Genomic DNA, 6,817 nt, shown 5'->3' with positions numbered 1-6,817 from the left:
GCCTTTTCTTCTTTGTCTTTATATTTGCATCAATCACACCTTGCTTCTTCATGATTGCTTTACATGCAGCCAAAACATCTTCCACTGACATATCATCCTCATAGGCCCCTGAAATTAGCTGGTCATCAAGCCCTCCCAACTCTGTTGCAAAACTTTTCTTTGCAGTATATAATGCCAAAATTTCCTTAATTGCAATATTTGCAATATTCTTTGATTGTCATGCCAAGGGCTTGGTCTGTGCAGCCACTTGCTGCTTCCATTCATTTTCAAGCAAAGAAATTTCAAACCCAAGTTCATTGAGAATTTCTTCAGCCTCAATTTTTCTTTCCAAGCAAGTCAACCATTTGCGTTGAAGCCATTTACCCATCATATTGAAAGACTTTTCATCCAGATGCTTGACCTGAGTATCAATGGTAAACAGCCGATGATAGAACTATTTGGCTCAATTATCAGATTATCTTCACATATATATGAGATGGACACTTACCCCTGCCACACGCATTGAAGGGATTAATAACTTGATAGCACTCCAGAAACATTCACAACCCTCACCATCTGAGAGGCCAAACCCTTCACATTTACGAGGATGATAAACAAGTTGGCAGGGCCACTGGTGACCATATGCATGGAAAACCGCAAGTGCAAAAAGGATTCTTGCCATGAATTCCTCAAGAAACCCCCAGATTTGGCAACTTCTCTCCAACTGGCATCCAATGTCATACAAAATTCCAACTGTCATTGATAAAGGCAAATTCATAAATAGCATTTTTATCAATACCAGAGCATAGTATTGGCGTTCTCCAGCAGTAGTCATGTTTACTAGCCAGAGAACATGGTCATGACGACACAGCATGGCCATAAGACCTGTATCTGCAAAGAACTGTGTGCTGGCTTTAGTTCTTCTCTCATCTGCTGCAATAAAGGAGGCCAGGCATCCCTCCAAAGCTGAGACAGGGACCTTCATGCCAGGTTCGTACAAGTCTTCAGCTGGTTGTCCATCAGATGGTACATTAGCTTTTTCTTTTCCTTTTGACTTCTCTGGTCGAACTGTCTCAACTAAAGCCTTCATCTCCATTACATATTTCTCAGGCACAAATACTGTATCAGGATGCAGATTTTCAGGTCCCTTTGCCCCACCTTTTGCAGGGTTTCTTCTCTTGTGAGTAAAACAAGCATCAATGCATACAATGATATCAGCCCTTGAAATGTACCAGTCATTAGAACATATTATTGACCAATTACAAAACCTCACTTACATAAAATTTGGGTCATGTGGATTATCCCCACCAAAACAGAGAGGGCACCGTTTCCGCAAGTATTCACTTGGACGCTGAAGATCTGATTCACCATTTGTAGTATTCTTACTCTCATGAGACTCATCAGAGTCATCACTAGCCTCATCTGCCACTGAAGTAGGACTAGACGAAGGGGGAGGTTCATAGTTTTTGTTTCCCTCTATATTATCTGATTCAAGTGAAGACCCAGCCTCTGCAAGGTATTTTAGACGGCCCTCATTTATAACCCCAGAGATCAAAAGTTCTTTCTGGGCAATGAGATTGCCATACCACTGTAGTGCATTTCCAAAGCAACGTCTTATGGCATCTCTACTCTCAAGCTTATATGTACGAGAACTCAGAAATGCCTCAAGTGAGTCACACCATGCAGTAGTGTTTGGAGGAGAACAAACAAACAGCTCATTAACAAAGTCCAGCATATTCAAATCCACAGCTAATGTTGGTCGAAGGGGTGAAGCAGGAAACAAACCCATGGCCAAGAGCTGAAAAACAGCAGAGCAGGAACAAACTTCCACAGAAACTAGTTCTTAGATGGAAGAAGCGATCAGTTATTACAAGTTGATATCTTAACCAAAAAGCAACTCACTATCAAAAAACACAGCAATAACATTCATTTTATGCCCAGTCCCATCACAAGAACAATGAGGTAACCTTCTATCTATGTTCTTTAAATTTTCAGACTCCCTTAACAAGCCCAGATAAGGATCCAATAGTTCTGGGATCAGTTTCAGAGCCCAGTTCCTCCACAAGGCCAACTTTTTGTCTAATCTCTTCTTTGGGGAAGCTTGTTCTGCAGGAAATACCAAAGGCTGAAGGACATCACTGGCAGAAACATCACCAGAATCCTCAGAGTCACCACCAGAGGACTCAGATAAACTATCCTCAGCAGCAGCAGCAGCAGCAGCAGCCTCATGCAAATCAGCCCCAGTGGGCATTGCAATCTGAACAAATGACCCAAGAGGAGTGGTCAAGTCTTTCCTAGGTAATATCTGAATGCCTGGCAACCCATAAGGACGACGTGAGACATTAGAGTCACTGGTAGATGCCCAAGTATGACCTGAGGACTTCTTCTTCAATGACGGAGACCCAATAGCAATCCCAGCCTTGCCCAAGTAACGGCTTTTGTTGAAAGCCATAGATTTTGCAAGCCCAACAAGCAAGGAGGTGAGGGGAACACAAAGCAAGGCTTACCCACGTACACCACTAAACCCCCAAAGAACCGGGTGCAAAAGCAAACACAAGATCATATTACATGTCATGCGGCGATAACAAGAACAACAACGAGGCCGACATGACAACAAAGTCCGAGAAATATGCGAAGTACAAAAACTACGAAGAGGCAGTGACTGAATCTGCAAAGGTGACCGGCGCCGGGCGTGCAAGAGAACGAGGAGGAAGGCGACAAGGGATGATGGGAGCACGACCGAAGTTGTCGAAGAATGACTGGCAGTAAAAGCTCGTACACGCTTCTTCCAGTGCCTGAACATGTGCCTCTATCAGAAGGCGGCTAGCATCTCTTATTGAATCCGGGCAGCCCTTCCATGGACACATCAACTTCGAGAGCGCCACCAGATGTCGGTTATGTTCTTCCAGATCAAATGAAGTCAAACCCAAGTCGCGATTGGGGATTTCGTTGATCATAAAAGAACTGAGCACATCCCCCAACATAGGGAATACGGTGAGAAGTTGCTCCACGCGAGACCTCGCCACTGCTTCGTCTGTGACACCCTCCCGGCCACGGTACAGGGTGTCCGCCAGGAGAGCATCCATGCTCAAGAGTTCAAACCGGAAACTCATGTGGCAGAGTTCCCAGAGAATCTCCTGCGTAACCTCTGGGGTTAACACCTGCTCAAGCTCCTGTGTTGTGCCCAGCTGTATGGTCGTGTCATAAAAAACCACCCGATCGATCAGGGTGTTTCGCAAAGGGATTTCGTCTAGGTACGAATTTGATTTCTTGATGTGCTTCTTTCGGGACGAGCCACCGACCTTTCTCTGTTTCCCTTTCGTGACAGGCTGGGGAGGCAACGGTACGGAAGTAGTATCATCAAGATCCGCTGCATGATCAATGTCATCGGCATCCAGGAAGGGAATGATTCTCATGAGGAAATTCCGCCATTGCTGGGCAGTGATAGGTGGCGGTAACTTCGTTCCCATTGCCAGCATGTATGCATGATGAGCCCGGACTGCCAGCCAAGTAGCGGTGTACAAAGCGCGATTCTTGGAGTTCAAGAAGATATCGGGTTTAGGGTATTTGTATCCGATGCCCACATCTCCCGGCTGGCGTCTCAAACGACAACGATCGGTATCCAAGTTGCGTAAAGCGTTGGCCCATGTGGGAACGGGGACAGGCATGAAGGGAGAGTCGACATCAGCAACATTTGCCTCAGCTATGCGAGGACGCTTCGAAGGTCCAGGACCACCATGACGTGTTGGGTTGGGCATGACTGGTTGGATGGAAGGTACCGAGGGGCGTTGGGACAGCTGCTGAGAGGCCACCGAGAGCAGAACTGCGAGAGTTCACAATTAGTACACATGCTAAGCTTAGAATAGTGAGACACACCTTTCGATGATGATGAGGTTTGTTGTCCCATGCTAAGGTTAGAATAGCGAGCCCCACCTTTCGAGGATGATGAGGGTTGTTGGCCGCCACTGGATGGTAAGAGATAAGCTGAAAGACAGGTGGATATGAGACTCCAAAGTTACATAGAAAGAATTAGAAAAGAACGAACCAGATGGGCCAACTTTCCCCACGGACGACAACGCGGGAGCAGAGGGTACAGGAATAGAATCTTCGATGAGGCTTGGTCAGTAGGTTGCATCATTACAAGCTGGAAACATACATGCATCTCGAACTCCTCCAATACTGGCATTTCCTTTGATAAAATCCTGTCGATCGATTGCAGTGACGTCTTGAAGATCCATGATCGCACAGCCTATACATTGGGTCCACCTGTAAAGTTCGGTCAATGGCGGACCAGTCGCCAGAACAGGGTATGGATCTAAATTGCCCTGCCCATCCTTGAAATGGTGCAGAACAATCTTATCACAATGTAGCTGGGGGGTTGAGAAGTTGACATTCATGGTTGGGAGGATATGGAATGAAGGGCGGATTAACCACACAGGGATTCCCATCGCTTGGAGTTGTTGAGCGACCTGGACCTTTTCCGTAAATGCTCCCATCAATTTCTGATTGGCCTCGTACTTGACCACGCCATTGGGACTGGGAAAAAGACGTGGTTGATAAACGTCGATAAAATTGATCCATGCGTGTATGTCAAGGACTGCTCTTTGGAACTCTGCGACGGCCAGCAATATCTCCTTGTAGGTCATCCCAAATGAACGAAGCCTATTGAGAGCTTGACACATCGCAGTGACCAAAAGACCCGCGAGAGGGGAGCGGTCGCGTCCCTCACGTTTTCCGATCAGACCAACATATTTGTCGCGGAGATCCTTGTACCCGTTCAACAGTTCCGGCTTGAGTACATGAATAGTGACTGAGAAAGGCGAATTGGGAATGATAGGGCAATCTTCGGGATTGGGTGTCCACCACAACATGTGGCGAGACTGATCGCGTATGGGGATGCAGCAGATATACTCGAAACTTTTGACGTACATCTGGGGGTGGAGGGTGCAGTCGTCCAGTCCAAAGTGGCCATCCGCCTTCGCTTGAATATGACGAATGCCGATGGGAGCGGTCAGGATGTAGCCCGCGTTCGGAGTAGTAATGACCCACCAGGACGGGGGGTCGCCTTTGTCGGGATGTTCAATGAATGTGTTGATGCGACTGGTGGCTACCACTTTTATGATAAAACTAAGGCAATTGCCTGCAGAGCTGTGTGTATAAGTCCACAAGTTTTATGAAAGGCATTTCATAGATGTGTCCTGTGTTTTCTTTCTCATAAAACCTATGTTCTTTTCATAAGATATAGGCAAGGCCACAGAGTGCTTTTCATAATTAAACCTGTGCGCTTTCAATAGGTATTTCATTCACTGGGTTAGGTGTATTCATTGCCTTTTTCATAATTAATGGTGTGCACTTTCATTGAATATTTCATTAGGAATTTTGGGCACTTTCATTGCTTTTTTCATGATTAATCCTGTGTGATTTCAATAAATATTTCATTCACTATGTTAGGTGTATTCATTGCCTCTATCATATCTAATGGTGTGCGCTTTCATTGAATATTTCATTAGGAATATTGGATGCTTTCATTGTACTTTTCATAATTAATGTTGTGCAATTTCAATAAATATCTCATTCCCTAGGTCAGGTGTATTCATTGCCTCTTTCATATTTAATTGTGTGCACTTTCATTGAATATTTCATTAGGAATATTGGATGCTTTCATTGTACTCTTCATAATTAATGTTGTGCAATTTCAATAAATATCTCATTCCCTAGGTCAGGTGTATTCATTGCCTCTTTCATAATTAATGCTGTGCGCTTTCATTGAATATTTCATTATCAATTCTGGGTGCTTTCATTATGCATTTCAATAAATATTTCATTAGCTAGGTTATATGTATTCATTGCTTCTTTCATAATTAATGATGTGCACTTTCATTGAATATTCCACAGCTTTCATTGGGATTTTTCATTGAGTATCTCAATATTTCATTCCAATTTCATATCTGCCCCCAGGGATATCATTATGATTTTTCATTATATTCCATGATAGCAATGAAATAGCTATTATGGTCCATCCAATGGGTCATTGGGAGGGTAGTCACATGACAAATTTCCAAAAATGGTAAACAAACAAAAGTTGTAGCTCTTTACCATAGCTTCCAGAATCAGTTGGAATTATGTCCTAAAGTGCTTCCATTGTGGAGATATAAGGTAAAAGGTTTTCAAAAGTGCCGCGTTTTTTTTTGTTTTTTGCATTTTTCTTCATGAAAAGAACACTAAACAACATGATTTCAACAGATTTAGAAAGCTAAGAGAAGGGGCTACAACTATTGTATCGTGGGAAATTTCTCCCAAAAAGGAAGGTACATGCCCTAAAAGGGTAATTGACACTGACAGACTACAAAAGTAAGTTATAGCCTACAAAGTTTACTAATAGACTACAAAAAAGACTACAAAAGTCGGACATAGACTACAAAAGTTGGGCATAGACCACAAAGGTCAGACAAAGACTACAAAAATTAGTAGTGTCTGCTTTTCTCATTACAAAAGTAATAGTGTCCGCTTTTTGAGACTACAAAAATTAGTAGTGTCTGTTTTTTCAGACTACAATGGTTTGTAGTGTCCGCTTTTTGAGACTACAAAAGTTAGTAGTGTCTGCTTTTTCAGACTACAATGGTTTGTAGTGTCTGCTTTTTTCATTATAAAAGTTAATAGTGTCCACTTTTTGAGACTACAAAAGTTAATAGTGTCCGCTTTTTGAGACTACAAAAGTTAGTAGTGTCCACTTTTTGAGACTACAATGGTTTGTAGTGTCCGCTTTTTTCATTATAAAAGTTAATAGTGTCCGCTTTTTCAGACTACAATGGTTTGTAGTGTCCGCTTTTTTCATTAC

This window comes from Laccaria bicolor, genomic scaffold, assembly GCF_000143565.1.
Source record: "Laccaria bicolor S238N-H82 LACBIscaffold_220 genomic scaffold, whole genome shotgun sequence".
Lineage (NCBI taxonomy): Eukaryota > Fungi > Basidiomycota > Agaricomycetes > Agaricales > Hydnangiaceae > Laccaria > Laccaria bicolor.
This window is presented reverse-complemented; position numbering follows the sequence as displayed.